Here is a 16,649-nt window from a genome sequence, read left to right on the forward strand (position 1 = left end):
ATCCGTCAACAGGAAAATGAATAGATAAAGGTGTGGTGTCCTCATCCAAAGGAGTACTACCCAGAAAGAAAAAAGACAAGGCTACCGCCATATGCAAAATGCGGATGAATCTTATTAACAAAATACCAGGCAAAACGAGCCAAGAGTGCATGCTTTGGATTCTGCGTGTAAGGATACACACTGTGTGATAGTAACTTTCATTCCACTCAAGAGCAAGCAAAACTAATCTATTATGTTTGAAGTCAGCGTCGTAGCTGTGTCTAGTTAGTGGGGTTGTTGGCGGTTGTGTATAATCGGGGAAGAGAGGAGGAAGCCTTCCAGGGTACTGTGTACTTTCCTTATCTTGATCAGGGTGGCGATTACACAGACTAACGTGTATCGGGGCTGTGGAAATAAACAAAGACCGACCGAATGAGAACAGCAAACGCTCTGTTCAGAACTTGCCATACGGCAGAAGGGTCAGCCTCTGTCACTTGTGTTTTGGCAAAGACTCAAAGGCAGGTGGAGGAGTAGAGAGCTCTGTGGTGGGGAAAGGGGAAGGCTTCGGGTGTGCCTGACTGGGGAAGCTGTAGGGGGGCTAACCGGAGGGGGGGCCATCCCGAGTGATTGGTTAGGCTGTGTATTTGGCTTTCTGTGGTTGGTCCTAAGTTGAAAGCAGGGACAGAAAATAGAGAAGCTGTGTTATTTGTCAAGTCCCGGCCTTTAGGGACCGATAGTTACAAAAGTTGTTGTTTAGCTTCCTGAATTGTCACTAGAGATGACAATCTGGCTTCTTGTAAGACTGACTTATAGCAGGCTGGCTTCCTGGGCTGCTTACTGTAGATAGAGGGGTTGTTCTGGGGAGCAGCCTGCCCAAACTCCCCAATTGAGTTCTGTTTTTATATATGGTACAGCCATTATCTGTTTGTATATTCAGTCTCTCGAGATAAACACTTAAGACTTGTGCACATGTTTGTACATATCTCATACCTCAATAAAAAATTCAAATAAAGACCAGAGGATATAAGGTCAGGCTGGTATTGAGAATGGAAAACTCACGGTTTGCTCTGCATTCTCAGAGAAAAGACAGAGAGAACAGAAAACCTTCAACAAAGCCAGACTGTGGACAGGTGGAGACAATGCCCAGCCTGGATGAGAAGCGATGGCCCTAAGTCGTTCGCCGTACATGCCCACTGAGATGCCTTCCCTTGAGGATTAAGTAAATCATACCTAAAGGGTGTTAGCCATATCAGGAGGCCCTCTAGCCAACAAAGGCACTGCCTAGCATTGTCCTACAGGTGTATTTTGGTCAAGACAGTCCGAACATTTCCCTCAGACTGACTAAACACTAAATAGATTCTTCCAGATTCTCAGACCCTGATCTCCCTTTCCTTAGAGCATTTTCTTTAGAACACTTATTGTAAGTTCTTTCTCTGCCCCTTCAAGACGTAAAGCTTTTTAAAAGCCTCTTGCGAGGAGCATTTTGTCAAGGACCTGGGAGCCATTTTTGAAATATGACAGTCAAAAAAGGTAGCACTCCCAGCTTTTGTGGGACGGGGGAGCCTGACTTCAGTGGGCACCTTGCTTCAAGTTGTAAATATACCACCTGTCAGAAAGATATGAGAAGGGTATTAGTAAACACAGATGTCCTCTGACCACCGCCTAAGGCCATCCAGTACTTTCCAAGCGCTCACTCCAAGCCTTGAAAACCCTCTACCCCTTTGTTCCAGCACCGTTGGTTCAGACTGAGGTCTGGCCTCCCTCCTCTGTTGTAAGAGTCTTCACTAAAGTCTTCAACTTCAGTACAATTTTTACTTTGACCATTTACATTGTATTTTTTTAAAATTTGGATTCTTTTCCGAGATAGGAATCCAAGTATCCTTGGTGGATATTCTGGTCCCTCCAGATGGTGGCGCCTCTCTATGGGTAAGAACTACATTTTCAAGGAGAATAAAGCCCTGCCCTTGAACGTGTCTACCTCCTTCAAGTAATAGAGCCCCTGACTGAAAGTTCTTGCAGGTGACTTTTAGAATCTTAAAGACACACAGAGAAAGAGAGATCGAAGCTAGATGCTGATCTTACCATTGCTACTCCTATGACTACAAAATCTCATAATCCTAAGAGTTCTCTCAATGTCATAATTGCATCCCAACTCGAGAAGGATGACCTGTGCTTGAGAGTGACGAGACCTTTACGACACATGTATACGGAGTTCCTTTTTACCATTTGATCTTTTATAGAAATATTGACGATAATTTTTGAAATAGAATGTTCGAATGTTCAAAAAAGTATAGAAGTAAATGCTTTTAAGACCTTATGCTCCTCCTTCCCCTTAAGAATGGAAGCACTGCCAACCCAATTAAAGTCCTGCGTCTTGACCTCCCCACAGACCCAGCTCGCCCTGCGGCTTCCTCGGGAGGAATTCCAATGAGGCTTCACCCCTTCAGTCAACTGCGGCAGCAACCCCCAAGCACGCCCTAGGAGAGCAAGCTGGACACACGGGCTCTTAGCAAGTCTGTAACTCAGTTTTTCGGGCGGCAGGGCTTTGATCTCTCGCCTCTGAGTCTAGCTGCCTAAGCCACATGCTAACAGCACATACACCCCCCCCCCAGTAGAGAAAGCACCCTGTCCTCACACATCTCTGTGCCTTTGCACAGGCCTTCGTGTCCCCCAGCCCCCCATTCCTATCCCACATTCTCCTCTCCCTCACCTAGCCACACAGCTCAGCTCACGCTTCCCCTTCTTTTCTAGGAAGATTCTCCTCTCTCAGTCCCCACCTCTGGGGGCTCCTCTTCTAAGTTTCTAATAGACCCTCTATCATGGCTTTTCACAGGACGCTGACATTTTCAGTGAACGTGGGTTCTCCCCTGTAGATCTGATGCTCTGAGAGCAGGCATTTTCTCTTGATGTGTCCGCCCCCAGGTACACGGTTGATTCTAGACTCCGTCACTGAGTGACTGCAGAGAATGGCACACCAATGCACTGAATTGTCAAGACGGGTGCTCAGCCACGTAATACGGTTATTGATCTGAAGTTTCTCGTCTGGAAATAATGATCCAGCAGAAGGGACTCTGTTTGCTCTCAAGAGACTCAATTAAACTGGGAACCATATGCCCTCACATTTTCTCCTTCATGCTACTTTTCACTGTACGCCTGTGCCATTATGAGAAGAAAATAGAGAAAAAGTTTTCCTTGTGAAGGAGTCCAGAACAAGCCACCCCAAAATGTTGCACGTTGGCACCTGAATTATTCTGAACCGAAGACACACAAGGCCCAAAAGCCTCGAGAAGAGGGTTTTACTTCCCCCTTAACTGCCTCTAAGAATTTAGATACAGGGCCTGGTCCAGGAAGAGACGAGCCCCAGAGATAATTACAAAGAAGGGGGTGAATTAGGGGAAAATGAGCAGAAATGGTTGGTTTAAATTCCTCTGAATTTAAACGGGGTCCCCCTGTTTCTGCCTGGTATGTTTGTTTACCAACCATTTGCTCTTCTCATCTTCCTGGGAATTGTCTTCCTCTTTTTTGAAGCCCCAGACCACTGTCCCATTATTCCTAGCTCAGGATGGCACATAAGCCTCCATTGTCTGACTGTCTTAGAGCCTCTCCCGTCTGTCAAGGTTCACGCACGTACAAAGTTAAATTCGTTTTTCCCTTGTTCATCTTCCTTATGTCCATGTAATTAGTAGACCAGCTAAAGAATCTAAAAGGGTAGAGAAAAGATTTTTCTTCCCCTGCGCCTGTATCATGCTTGTCCCTCCTCAACCACCCTTTTCTGTATGAAATAACAGCGTTCCCGATAACCACGACAGACACTTGTCCTTAAGACGTTTGTCCGAACAGTCTCATGGTAGTGTTATTTATGACAGTGGTAAATAAAAAACACTCTGAAAGTACAATGGGGAGATCATTAAGCAAACCAGGACATACTTACACAGCGTCATATCACGCTTATGTGTTTTTTAACGGATGAAAACCCGGAAATTACGATGGTATGATGTTAAGAGAAAAAAGCAGGAGAATGCAAAATTCTGTGGACAATACCATCCTAGTGAGCACAAAACACAGGCAAAGAAAAAAAATATTGAAAGAAATTGACCAAAATATTAAGAGTGGTTAACACTGAGCAGTGACAGTGTGGTTTACACTGAAGGGGTCGGAGTAAGTCTTCTCAAAAGTGTGTCATTTTGACAGGTGACTATTGGGAGCTGAAACAAGACCCAGTGGGCCTAAGAGAAATTTTTGCTCCCCCCTATGTACCTAGAAGAATTTAAATTGGAGTTTTTTCCCAAGAATGAGAGTTCTTACCAGAGCTGAATTTCATCTAGGTGACCCGTCCGTAAGGCAGAGCAAACTTCTAGTTACCGAACACCTGCTCTTCTTACTGCCCCGTGAATTGCCCTCCTCCCCTTTGAACCTCAGGCCCCCAGGCCATTCCTTGGCTCAAGATGGGATATATGCCTCATTTTACCTCTCTGTCTTTAGAACCTCTTATGTAGGTGGGGTTCCTGTTTGTACAAAGTTAAATTTGATTATTTCCTATTAATCAGTCTCATGTCAACTTAATTCTGAGGCCAGCCAGAAGACTCCTTCAAGGGTAAAGGGAAATTTTTCCTCCCCAACAATACTGTTCTGAGTTTTCTTAATTTTTGAGAACTTTATAATATTAAAAGGGAATTTTAGGGGCGCCTGGGTGGCTCAGTCATTAAGCGTCTGTCTTCGGCTCAGGGCTTGATCGAGCCCCACATCAGGCTCCCTGCTCTGCTATGAGCCTGCTTCTTCCTCTCCCACTCCCCCTGCTTGTGTTCCCTCTCTCGCTGGCTGTCTCTATCTCTGTCAAATAAATAAATAAAATCTTTTTTTTAAAAAAAGGGAATTTTAAAACAAAAAATCAATCACACCAAGCCCCAAAATAAAAAAGTCCTTTGTATTTCCAGAGCAGGAAAGACTGGAGGCTTCCCAGGGGAAAAATAAAAGGTGTGTAGAATGAAAACAATCCCCTTCCGTGGGCCTGGGGATGTAGTGGTAAAAGTTCTTCCCTCTTTCTAATCACTTCCAATCCTGTGGAGGTATGGTCAGTAAAGTACAGTCTCAGCAACTTTCTGGTTCTTTCTCCAGAGAATCAAGGATTTTAAGCATCAAACAAAATCGAAAGAGAAACCCTCCTGGTAAAAACTATCTTTTCATCACCTAAAAATCATCCTCCCTCCTGCCTAGTTCTCTGAAATGTGCACACAGCTGGCATCAAGGAACATTTTTCAGGGAAAACACAGAATTGCTAAAAAGAAATACTGTGCCACTCAAAGTGTGTTCTCAGCCTGGCAGTGTCACCAGGTTGCAACTTATGTGGATGAAAAATCCTGAGTCCATCCCAGAACGAGAGTAGCAGGCCTTCCAGGGATGAGAACCCAAAATCGGTGTTTTAAAAAACTCCTAGGGAAGCTTTTGTTTGTTGGTTGGTTGGTTGGTTTGGCATATTCACATTGAGAAGAAATTCTAAGATTTAGATGATTAAGATTCCAATTCACTTCCCTTTAACTCTTCAAGAAAAAAGGGGGGGGGGAAAGGAGTGCAAGAGAAGTCAAAGGGTAATGAGTAGTGTTGTCCTACTCATTTACATGAGTAAATGTTTAACGACGGGGGAGGGGCCTAATTTATAGCACTCTATAGATCTGATCTACCCTTGTGATGTCCCTGAACTTGGAGTTGGGAAGAGAGGCGCATAAGCGGTTTCTGAAAGCTTGTACAAGAAGCCAGCAGCACAGGGCCGCAGAAGGCTCCTGCTGCAGTTGTTAACAAGCACCCAGTTATTCCTTTAATTCTCTCAACATCTGTAGGTGGAAATTTCTGCACAGCTTGCAGCACTAGCTACTGTTGTCTTGTTAATGTATTCAAGATGGAGGAAGGCAAGGGCAAGCGCATCCCACAGATCTCTAGAGAATGACTGATCCTGTATGTCTCAGACATTGCCCAAACCACATGGAATCAGCCGTTGTAACCTAAGTTCCATTTCTGTTTGCACTGTGGCAGTGCAGGATTTTTTTCATCATATTAAAAAGTCAAAAACCAAGTAATTCCAGGGACAGTTTATCGCATTGATAAAAGCTCTAGTCAGGCCATTTACCCAGCTGACATCTTTGCTTTTAAATGGAGGCTAAAATGTCTCCCCAAACTTCTTGTTTAGAAAGATAATGGAGGGGACTTTGGGGAGACCTCCTACTTAGACTTCTAAGGGATATTTGCTGCTTCCCACATATCAGCGTAGGCAAATATCTCTAAATGTATGGTTTTTCTTTTACAAACTGATAGCCGAGTGTGCGCTCTATTTCTGTGACGACGTCTTTGGCAATATAAACTATAGGGCATATGGGTTAACCCCCTCCCCCCATTCCCATGTATACACACATGTATCATCATCATCGTCGTCACTTTCTGGAACTTCAGCAAGTTTTAAAACTCGCCAAGACTCAGTTTTCTCCTTCATAAAATGAGATTATATGAGAATCTACCTCAGAATTATTGTAGGATTTAAAAACATAATGCAAGCAAAATGCTTCATAATCCAGACATGCCATTCAAGGTAGTGGTTAGTACTTATGGGCTAAGTTTTATTTTCTTCAGCTTTTCTCCAGGTATCAAACATGATGCAAGTCAAATCAACTTTGCTTTTTAATCATAACATCATCAGATGATATTTGAAAATGGATACATTGCAGCCTGTTCAAAAGGTCTTCGCTATGTAATGCAAAAAAAAAGAAAAAAGAAAAAAGAAAGAAAGAAAAGAAAAAAGAGGGAAGGAAGGAAGGAAGGAAGGAAGGAAGGAAGGAAGGAAGGAAAAAAGAATGTAACGATAAATACAAATTCTAACACTGAAGAAAAGAGCAAGTTACAGACTGCTGTTTAAGAAGCAAATAAAGCCACAAAGAGCAATGAATCCAAAATCCTGGGCTCTAACTGAATCGAAGCCAACCCCAATATGTATTAATCCCCCTCGTGGCTACTTTGTAACTCTCAGAAATGCCACAATGCTTGCTTCCCTTAATACACATAGAACATACTTAGGCAGAAAAGAGGAACTTACCCACTAAATTCTCTTTATCCTGCTTCTCAGGGGAATTCGCCCCAGGATCCATCTCATTATTGAGAAGCTTTTACACTTGGCCAATATTCATGGGTTTGGAGCCAGGCGTGGGCTCCAGAAGCTTAGGAGAGGGGAGGAGGAGAGAGACAGAATGAGCAAGTGAGAGAAGTTCCTCGCCTTTCCTTTCGTGAGCACCCTAAGGAGCAGTTTCCCTGGTGAAGGAAGCCTGTTAACATAAACAACAGGATTTCTTTCATGAGTTCAGACTGCCTTTGCTCCTAGAGAAAATTCAAAAGAACATGACCTTCTGATGGTATTGCTTCCTGTAAAATATCTCTAGATAANACACCATTTAAATTTTATAACACACTTTTATGCACCTTGTGTGATTTGTTCACCACAATGAACTGTTGATACACAGGGCAAGTATAGCTATCCTTCTAGTGCAGATGACAAGATTTCATTCAATTCTATCTCCACACTGCGGTGAGTGATCTTTTAAAACTTGAATCTGATCATGTCACCATCCTCCTTAAAATAACCCAGTGACTTCCAATCATTAGCATGGCAAAGACTAAAATCCTGAGTGTCCCAAAAGACCCTGCTAGTCTGTCCCTCTCTCCCTTTCCACTCTCACTCACATGGTAATCCCCTCATTCACTTAGCAATAGCCCCATTGGCCTTCTATGAATACCACTAAGGCTATCTGGGTCCTCTGTGCCACAGGGCCTTTGCACATGTTGCCATAGGCATAATTATTTGGTTAATGTTTGTTTCTTCCTCTAGAAAAGGGGTTAGCTAACTACTGCCTGCTAGCCAAACTTGGTCTGCCACCTATCTTTGTAATGAAGTGTCCCTGGAACGCAGCCACATCCATTTGTTTCTGTGTTCTCTGTGGTCACTTCTGTACCACACCTGCATAGTCGAATATTTGCTACAGAGACCATGCAGCCTGCCAGGCCTAAAATATTTTCTATCTATCCCTTTACAGAAAACGTTCTCTGACCCCTGACCTACATGACAACTTCCATAAGGAATGTGACTAGTTGTGCTATTTTTCGCCATGACACCTGCAGCATTAGAACGACGCAGGCAGGGGTGCCTGGGTGGCTCAGTCATTAAGCATCTGCCTTCGGCTCAGGGCGTGATCCTGGCGTTCTGGGATCGAGCCCCACATCAGGCTCCTCCGCTAGGAGCCTGCTTCTTCCTCTCCCACTCCCCCTGCTTGTGTTCCCTCTCTCCCTGGCTGTCTCTGTTAAATAAATAAAATAAAATCTTAAAAAAAAAAAAAAAGAACGACGCAGGCACATGACAGGATACTTGAGGAATGAATGAATTTGTAATTTGTCAAAGATAACAGCTCACAAGTGGCAAAGCTCTTTCTCGAATCCAGATCTCCAGGCTCCCATCCCAGGAGTCCTCTTTCATCACACCACTTCTAGTCAAGGATAATTTTGCTCTTACTCCACTATGGAAAGCACCAATATTCTACTTGAATGATGGTCATCTTTCTCCTATCATTATTCCAAATAGTATTTTGTTTTCCTTTGCGTGAAAGCAACTCAGCGCAAAGCCAACGCGGATCTTTCCCGGGTCATCCTGCCTTTGCCAGGCTTCCTTCCCCCAACCATCTAGTCACTTTTTTTCTCAGCAACTTCATCTTTAAGAACCTCCCAGATTGTGGGTTACTCTTGCCAACTATTTGATACTCTTAATTGTGTTCTCTACAAACTCAAATTACAGTAATAACCAAGGCTGTCAACCACGGTTTGTAATTGCAAGAATTAATATGGGGGAATATTAGAACTTCGGGAAAGGAGGCTGGGCACCAGAAACTCAGATTAAAGCAGACACATGTGCGTGCACAAATCCAGGGACTGTCTGCTTTAGAATAGTTCCCTCCGCATTGTCCTCATACATCCTTGGTTATGGCTCGATGTGGAAACCGTGCCAGGGGCATAGTGGGGATAGAAAGCAGGTCCTGGGATCACACTGCCTGCGTATGCAGAAGTCCTGGCTCTACTATGAACTGACTTATTTAATTCTTCATGTTCTGTTTTCTCATCTGTGAAATGGGCATGATAACTGTCTACCAGGGTTGTTTGTGTGAACAATATATGAAATGTTACATGTAAAATACTCAGAATCCTGACTGGCATTAGTAAATGGTAACCGTGATTACCATGAATGAGAGCTGAGCCGTGCTTCAAAGGACTCAGCGATCTTCTTTCTAACATGAGAGTGTTGGGTTAATTTTCACACTATGTCTCTTTTCATCCTTGTGTCAAGCACACATAAGATGGATTAGTGATTGGTTTGGTATGTCACAACATTCGTCACCTCTCCTCTGTCTCACACCTCTCCTGTCGGCTGCAAATTTGCAAACCTGAGGTCCATTCCTGGTTCTGCCCTGTAAGTCTGTCGATTCTGTTCTGTGTCTTCCTGCACGATCTCTACTTGATCACCGTGTCATCGTAACTTTGCGACTAACCTCGCATGGAAAAGAGCAACAAGAAAACTTCCTATGTCCCTCATTTCTTGCGACTAGGTCATAGACACTCCCTGCCTGGAACAGGAAGCCCCCTTTCCCTCCGAAACGGATGACCCTCCAAGGTCATGCAGCAAAATGTTTTGGAAGTACTGGGTTCGCTCATTTCTGAATACAGTTCCCCTTAATCTTGGCCCAATACCACTTATGCCATCACGGAGGCGCAAGGTTCAAAACAACAGGAACAATAATTGTTCCCTGGTGGTGGCTGGCACGAGCCTCCGGGGCCCTTGCAGCAAATACCTCCCTGTGGAAGATGAGTAAGCAACTGTTTTTCTTCTTCCTGCGAAATGTCCCAAGCATCTCAGCCTAGAAAGCAAGAACGGTTCCAACAAGTAAGGAACGCCTGGAACAGCGGGGGGCTTCAGGAGATCAACGAAACACGAGATCATGCCCAATGTTTCCTATTCCTTCGTCTAAAATAGAAAGCATCGTGGGCCACGTTAATGGAATTTTCTCCCCTCTGTCATGGGGTGGGGAGGGGGTTGGGGAAATAAAGCAGATCACCAATGGCTGGAATGTGCTCCCGACAAAGGTTTTTCCCTGTTTCTCCATTTTCATTCTATACATGACTGCATCAGGGCCAAGTCCTGAAATGAGGACAGCTCTTGTGTTTTTGTTTTTGTTTAGCACAGCTATGGTTTTGGAAGCCCCGAATTCCAGTCCCGCTCCCAATGTACAGGATATTGTCCCTGAAGATGCATATTTGATTTTCCCTGAATGTTCATCTTAGAGCACAAATGCTGTCTTGAAACGATTCATTCTAGCCTCAGATCTTTCTCCTTCTCTAAGTTCCTGGTGTCAGGAACCCTCTCCCACCACCTGTCACCACCATCATTTCTTGCTAAGATGCACACATATGTTCCAGGACGTTTGCTACTCCCTTAGGAGACCATTCCCTTTTCTTTAAATGATGAAGTTCACTGATTTCATTAACAGTTCACCCATGTGTATCATCCATTCTATTTTATTCATTCTCATTTATCCAATACTTGAATTTCCACATCCTTAAATAACAAATTAAGTTCACAGATCTACATGGGTATTTATAGTGACAACCCCCTAAACTGCCAGTCTGGCCTAGACTGCACTCCAGAATAATACATATTTCAACTATCAGCTGATGAAATATCTCTACCTAAATGTACCCCCCACCAATGAAATCATCTGTCCATTAGAAAACATTCTATTAAATAGACATTTTTATTATGGAAATTTTGATGATATAATACATTTTGATGAAATAATACATACAATGCCTACGGGTATATAACGTGTGTGTGTGTTTATTGAACAGAATGAACAATGAATACACCGCCCAACCTCAGAACTAGAATGTAGCCAACACCATTAAAGCTATTTGAGTATTCTTCATAAGCCTTATTCTCACCTCCCCATAATCACAATTCATAATTATGCCCATTATTCTCTTGCTGTTAAAACATCGTTTTTTATCACGTATGTATCTTTTAAGAATTATTTTGTTTATCGATTTTTAAAGCTTTTATATATTTATTTGAGAGAGAGAAACAGAGCTCGAGCAGGGTGAGGAGGCAGAGGGAGAGGGGAGAAGCAGACTCCCCACTGAGCAGGGAGCCCACGCAGGGCCCGATCCCAGGACCCTGAGATCATGACCTGAGCTAAAGTCAAGAGCCAGCTGCTCAACTGACTGAGCCACCCAGGCGCCCCTATCATGTGTGTATATAGCTTGGAACAATGTATTACTTAGCTTGACTTGCTTCTGACCTGTGCAAAGATACACATGTAGCCTCCTGGGATTGCTTGTATGGCTTCATATCGTTTTGAATGTGTATCCACGGTGTTGCTTGAAGCTACTGTTTGCTCCTTTTCAGTGTAACTCACGCATGACATACAGGCCCCCATTCACTGACTTGCTAGAAATGGAATTGCTAGAATTTACGTTCAACTTTGCAAGATTGTTGTGAACAAGATTTTGATTGTTTTCAAGTGGTTTGTTATCAACGGAATCTTCCACTAGGGGTGTACTGCTCTCAACGATGCCCTGTGTTCCACATCATTGAAGCCACTTGATATTGTTGGAGCTTAGTTACTATTTGACAACTTAGTGGGTGTAAGATAGTATTTCATTACAATCTGAATTTAGATTTCCCTGAATTTTAATATGGCTGAAAAATTTTCACAGGGCTATTTACAATTCACGTTTTCTTTTCCCTGTATTGCACTTATGCCTTTTGCTCTTTTTATTTTTTCCCCCATTTTCTTGCTGATTTGTATGTAGTCTTTATATATACTTGAATATATTTTTAATATGCATATATACTTTCTATATACTTATATATATATTGATACTTGACAGTTACATGAGGGGCAAATATAATTCTCCCTAATGTGTGGCTTATCTTTTCACCTTTTTAAAGATGCCTTTGATATTAAATATAGGAAGCTTCAATATACTTAGTGTCTGGTATGTCGTGTTCAAAAATCCCTTTTCTATGGAAGACAGGATATTCTCCTATATTTTCTTTGAAAGCTTTTGGAGTTATTTGCTCTTTTGACTTCAAGTCTTTAATCCACATAGAGTTGCTTTTTGTGCATGGTGTAGTGTAGGGGTCCATTTTAGTTTTCTTTCCTATAAATAACCAATTATCAGAGCACTTCATAACAAGTCATCCAATATCTTAACTGATCTGCCATGCCTGCTGTTATAAATTGGTCCCATCGGAGTGAGAGCTCATGGTTTTCTTATTATACTCCGCCATCAATTCGATTATCTCCAATGAATACTTCATTGTCTTAGTTCCCATGGCTTTATTAGTCTTGGTATTTGGTAGGGCAGGCTCTTCACTGTCTTTAGAAGAGTTTCGATTGTTTGTAACCATGGTAGTTGTGTGTCCTCCTTTTAAATAGGTTTTCTTTAATGATTGTCATAAAGTTAAAAAAAAATTCTCCATAACGTTTTACTCATCTTTTGATGGATTTATTCCTAAGTCATATGTCACTGTTTTCTTTTTAAAGACTTAAATTTTTTTAGAGCAGTTGCAGTTCACAGCAAAATTGAGAGGAAGGTACAAAGACTGCCCATATACCTCTTGCCCCCCCACATGCATACGCTCCCGCGTGATCAAAATGCTCCACTGCAGCGGCACATCTGTTGCAACTGATGAACCTGCACTGACACATCATTATCCCCCAGAGCCCATAGTCTGCATTAGGATTCACTCCTGCTGTCGCACTTTCTATGGGCTTGCACTAATGCATAATGTCATGAGAATGTTATGATGTCATCCATCACTATAGTATCCTAGAGCATTCTCACTGCTCTGAAAACCCTCTGTGCTCCACCTGTTCATCCTTCTCTGCCCCTCCCCTCAACCTCTAGCAACCATTGATCTTCTCACTGTGTCCATGGTTTTACCTGCCCAGGTATGGAATCATATGGAAACTTTTCCTGATTGGCTCTTTCACTTAGTAATATGCATTTAGGGTTCCATCGTGTCTTTTCATAGCTTGGTAGCTCCTTTTTCTAGTGCCGAATAGTATTCCATTGCCTGGTGTTTCCTTTTGTTGTATGAAGGTTTTTGCTGTTGCTCGTATTTGAAATGCAACTGACTTCTGAATATATTTGTAAATTTCACTAAGCTTTGTATCTTCCTTTTTAATTATACCTTGTACTCTTTTGTACCTTGCCATATTAGCGAGAGTGCGTAGTACAATGCTGAACTACATTTTAGTTGATCAGCTTGATTTTAAAGGGCTATTTCTAAAATTCCATAATTAAGAATGTGTGCTATACTTTTATAGATTTCCTTTACCTAATAAAGCTTCATCTTTTCATTGTTTGCTAAATGTGAGTTTTTTAACCACTATGGTGATTTTTATCAACCATTTTTTATAGGCTGAAAAAATGGTTTTTCTCCATGTGACGATTGCACTTTTAGATTTAATTTTATCCTTGCCTTACTATTAATAATCTATCCTTTCCTCCCAACAGAAATCCAACTTGGTTATGGTGTACCATTTTTTAAGAATACTTTTGTCCTGCTAATATTTTCACTATTTCCTTGGGTAAGGTTGACTTGCATTTTTTCTCCTACTATGCTTGTCTGAGTTTTGGTATCAAGGTTAAATTGGTCTATAAGAATGCGTTGATGAGTGTTTCCTCCTTCTATTCTCTTGGAAGAGTGTGTGCAGTAGAATGAGCCTGAAAAGCCTTCTGAGCCTACTGCTTCCTTTCCATTTACAAGTTGTGATACCAACATACGGGCAAGTATGACATCTTACTGTGTGCTTATTTCTTCCACTTTTCTGTGCCTTCTCTGTGTTTTTTCTTATTCCTTTTGCCCTCTTCACCAATTAGGAGTTAAAAACACTAATGACTTTGAAGATTTATTTATTTGAGAGCGAGAGCAAGAGAGTGAGAGCGCTTGTGGGAGTGGGGGGAGGGGCAGAGGACGAGGGAGAGAGAGAATCCTCGAGCAGATGCCCTGTTGAGCATGGAGCAGGAGGCAGGACTCAATCTCATGACCCTGAGAGTATGACCTGGGCTGAGATCATGACCTGAGCGGAAATCAAGAGTTGGACACTTAACCAACTAAGCCACCCAGGCGCCCCAAACACCAATGACTTTGTACTCTTACTGTAAAACTTTCACCAGAAATAAATTAAATTAGGGAATTTAAAAATTAAGTCAGTATCAAAATGCCCCTCCTGAATACAAGGACCTGGAGATACCTTAATTTTGATCGCCCTTCCCAACTGACTTGCCAGTGTCGCCCAGTATTTCATCACTTAACTGACCCAAATGAGACATTAGTACTAGTGTTGTGCCACCCTTAGAACCAACAAAGGCTCATGAAATTTGGAGTAAAGTCTTTAAGTCAATAAATTTGTATTTAAGGTATTTCACATGTGATTTCTCCTACTACCAATCACCTTTGTTCCCCCAAAGTCTGTCATAATCTTTCAGGTAGCCCTTTTTATTTTTTTTATTTTATTTTATTTTATTTTTTTTAATTTATTTATTTGACAGAGAGAGAGACAGCCAGCGAGAGAGGGAACACAAGCAGGGGGAGTGGGAGAGGAAGAAGCAGGCTCATAGCGGAGGAGCCTGATGTGGGGCTCGATCCCAGAACGCCGGGATCACGCCCTGAGCCGAAGGCAGACGCTTAACCGCTGTGCCACCCAGGCGCCCCTCAGGTAGCCCTTTTTAAAAAGAACTTTTGCTTAATCCACAGCTGTCATTGTCGGTCAGTCCACAATTCTTTCAGTTGGGCTTCTTTTTTGGGTGGTGGGGGTGTGCAGAGGGACAGAATCTTAAGCAGGATCCACACCTAGTGTGGAGCCTGACACGTGGCTCGATCTCATGACCCTGAGATCACGACCTGAGCCGAAATCAAGTGTGAAGCTTAACCAACTGAGCCACCCAGGGGTCCCTCAGTTGGACTTCTTTGATCCCCACTTGGATATGGACATACTTCAAAAAGTCCCTACCTGCAATCTTTGGAATCCAATTTCTTCAAGCAATTGATTTTAGGGCCCTAGAAGTTAAAATTGTAGAAAGTTCATGGATTGCTATTTTGTCGAGTGATTTAAAATAGATTATTCCTTAATTGTTTCTAATACTGTAAAGTCTTGTTCCATCCACTTTTAACAAGAAATGTTACAGGTCTCATTGTCGCCCCTGCAACAATGGAAGCATAACCTGTGTCTCGATGTAGCCACATTAACCATCTGCGCACACCACAAACACCTGTGTCCATTTTCATCTAGAATGAGGCTTGGAGTCATGAAGTCCTTTCTAAAATTCTGTGACACTAGCCATATTTTATAAATGCAGACTAAACTCACCTAGCAAGTCAAGTGGTAAGGCTTAAAAGTAAGGTTAATCAATCCTCTGAATTAACAGTGTGTGCAAATCCTGTGTGGCTCTAGGGCTTTATGGAAAGAGAATGCAGAGGCACATTCCTCATCCCTTCCCGTGACGCAGACCCTCCCTCACCGTCTTCAGTTTTGGATTTCTGCAAACCCATCCAGCATACTAGCGCTAATTCGACCTCCATGCTACAGCCTGGGTGACTTTCGCAAGGTGCTTTCTATTTTAAACTGCTGACCCGAAACTCATGCCCAAGACCTCAGCGTGGCTTACAAGGTCTTTTGCAATCAGGTCCCTTGCTTTTTTTTTTTTTTTTTAAGATTTTATTTATTTATTTGACAGAGATAGAGACAGCCAGTGAGAGAGGGAACACAAGCAGGGGGAGTGGGAGAGGAAGAAGCAGGCTCATAGCGGAGGAGCCTGATGTGGGGCTTGATCCCATAATGCTGGGATCACGCCCTGAGCCGAAGGCAGACGCTTAACCGCTGTGCCACCCAGGCGCCCCAGGTCCCTTGCTTTTTAAGAGTCCCCCAAACTACAAACTTCACTCAAACCCCACCCCGTTACGGGATTATATTGCTGTGCTGCTCTGTCATACTTTGTGCTTCTATAAAGGATGTTATTTCTTACTCATCCTAAGACCGAGAAGACTTTCGGGACTCCCTCAGGCAGAAAGGTACTCACGTTCTCTCTTGCATATTTTCAAAGCACTCGGTAGTACAGGTAGCTTGGTACTGGTATTAAAGGCTTGGTTCAAGTGTACCACTTACTATATTGTGGGACTTACATCTTGACTTTTTTATCTGGTTAATTAAGTTGCTAGTACTTATCTCGTAGGGTTATCAGATACACAAAACCAGTCCGCAGTAATTATTCCAAGTGCTCCAAAAATGTTCTCTTCATGTTTATATGAACCTTTAGGTGCCTGATACACACCAGATGCCAGGAACACATCTAAAAGATGGACAGGACATAGTTCATTTGCTATGATGACAGGGACTCACAGGACAGTAAAACTAAACTTTGTTGCAGTGTCACTAGAGAAAGATTACTCAGTTTTCTTGAGTGCACGGTTAACATATATAGACAACATAATCTTTAAAAGATTTTATAAGCGTAGACTTAAAAAAGAACAAATGACAATTTCCAGCAGCTGGCATCTGATTAACTCTGCAGTCACATTCTGTGTT

The 16,649-nt window shown here is 42.5% G+C and overlaps 1 non-coding gene across 1 annotated transcript; it reads right to left on the reverse strand.

Moving 5' to 3' along the window:
- Positions 1-15,241: 15,241 nt before the first annotated feature.
- LOC121101452 lies at positions 15,242-15,365 on the reverse strand. Its single transcript, XR_005833436.1, has one exon. It is a non-coding gene; the product is annotated as a small nucleolar RNA SNORA1 (small nucleolar RNA).
- Positions 15,366-16,649: the final 1,284 nt, after the last annotated feature.

The sequence above is a fragment of the Ursus maritimus genome, unplaced genomic scaffold, assembly GCF_017311325.1.
Source record: "Ursus maritimus isolate PB19 unplaced genomic scaffold, ASM1731132v1 scaffold_10, whole genome shotgun sequence".
Classification (NCBI taxonomy): Eukaryota; Metazoa; Chordata; class Mammalia; order Carnivora; family Ursidae; genus Ursus; species Ursus maritimus.